Here is a 2144-nt window from a genome sequence, read left to right on the forward strand (position 1 = left end):
GGCACCAGGGGTGCGCCTGCTCGAGGGCCCGGCCGTGGGCGTAACGCTTGGGCCGCCCGGGGGAGTCGGTAGACCATGGGAGACCAACACTCGCACACGAACGTTGCCCGTGCTTTTGTGGAAGAGAGCTTCTTGCGAGGTTGTCGCTGCGGTGGCGCCCGGACAAACCCTATCCCTAAAACTTCTGGGGAATTGGCGTCTAAGCCTGCACCCTGCACGGTATCCCTGCACCCACGAAGGGGGCCGTGGAAGGCTTGGGGTCGCGCCGGCGAAACCGACCGGATGCCCGGGGTACTGAACCCCCGGGGTCCCACCCTGGAAATTGAGCCGTCCGACCCCGCCACGTCTTCCTAGTGCTCTCCTTGGCTCCCCCGCCTGTGGGCATCGTTAGGGGCTGCGGTCATCAGCGCCGGCTAAGCTTCGGCAACACGGCCGACCCACCCCTTCGGCGCCTGGGGGTGCCTGGTCCCAGTCCGGGCCGTTCCGTAGGGGCGGCTATCCCTTACATGAGGGACTCGGTGCGTCCGCTCGGGCTGCGGGGCTCCGGCTCCGACAGCCGGGGAGCTGGTTTTGACCGCGGGCCTCCACGGGAACCGGCAGGGACCGGACTAGGCGTCAAGCCGAAAATAACCCCGGCACCCTCTGCTTCCAAAGCGAGGGGACCTTTGGCCGAGCGGGGGCACCGGAAGCCGAACCGACCCCAACCCCTCTTCCTACCCCAGGGCTGGGCTGACCAATCCCCTGATCGGGTCTAAAATGGAAGAAGGGGATTCGAGGGAAGGGGCTGGCGGAAGGCAGTTGCCCGACGGAGTAGGCGAAGGCCAGGCCGTTTCCGAGTCCCGAGCAGAGGAGGGCGAACTCGGCTCTTCATCGACCGACGGCGAGGCGAGGGCGGTGGCTGCCGCGGGGAAGACTCCATTGCTCGTCAGCGCGCTAGGAGCGGGGCCGACTGGCTGCTCGGGGTATGGCATCCCCGGGGGCCCACCCTGGAAATCTTCGCTCCTCAGCCGCTGCAGGTTATAAGGTCCCGCCGCGCGTAAGCGCTCAACTCTCCGACCCACGGATGTCGAGCCCATGGTGAGCCGGCCGTTTCGTACGGGGAAAAGGGGTCCTCTGGCCCCACATCGATCGAGGGGGTTTAGATCCGCGGAGGCACGCACCGCGAGGCGAATCGCTGCTTTTCCCCAAGAGGTTAACCTTCAAACCACCGAGTAGGTTCGGGGCAGGGCCGACAGTCTGCACTGGGGTATTGCATCCCTGGTGGGGCGACCCTGGAAATCTCTGCCCCTTTCCACTCTTTCGGTTGGGCCTCTCGTCGGGGCGAGCGTAAGTCGGCAAGCAGACGTGGGAAGAGGCTTCTTACCGGTGACACTCCCTTCGTGAGAGAGGCAGGTACTCGCCCCGGACCCCGGTCCAAATCTGCGCGGGCCGGACGGCCTCGGCCCTAGCCGAAGGCCGCTCCCGCGAAGCCAGGGAGCCGAAAAAATAACCCCGACACCCTCCGCGACCTCGCGTGCTTCCAAAGCGAGGGGAACCTTTGGCCGAGCGGGGCACCCGAAGCCGAACCGACCCCAACCCCTCTTCTTACCCCAGGGCTGGGCTGACCAATCCCCTGATCGGGTCTAAAATGGAAGAAGGGGATTCGAGGGAAGGGGCTGGCGGAAGGCAGTTGCCCGACGGAGTAGGCGAAGGCCAGGCCGTTTCCAAATCCCGAGCCAGAGGAGGGCGAACGACGTTCTTCATCGACCGACGGCGAGGCTAGGGCGAGGGCGGTGGCTGCCGCGGGGAAGACTCCATTGCTTGCCAGCGTGCTAGGAGCGGGGCCGACAGGCTGCTCGGGGTATGGCATCCCCGGGGGCCCACCCTGGAAATCTTCGCTCCTCAGCCGCTGCAGGTTATAAGGTCCCGCCGCGCGTAAGCGCTCAACTCCCCGACCCACGGACGTCGAGCCCATGGTGAGCTGACAGTTTCGTACGGGGAAAAGGGGTCCTCTGGCCCCACATCGATCGAGGGGGTTTAGATCCGCGGAGGCACGCACCGCGAGGCGAATCGCTGCTTTTCCCCAAGAGGTTAACCTTCAAACCACCGAGTAGGTTCGGGGCAGGGCCGACTGTCTGCACTGGGGTATTGCATCCCTGGTGGGG

This window comes from Engystomops pustulosus, unplaced genomic scaffold (assembly GCF_040894005.1).
Source record: "Engystomops pustulosus unplaced genomic scaffold, aEngPut4.maternal MAT_SCAFFOLD_696, whole genome shotgun sequence".
Taxonomy (NCBI): Eukaryota; Metazoa; Chordata; class Amphibia; order Anura; family Leptodactylidae; genus Engystomops; species Engystomops pustulosus.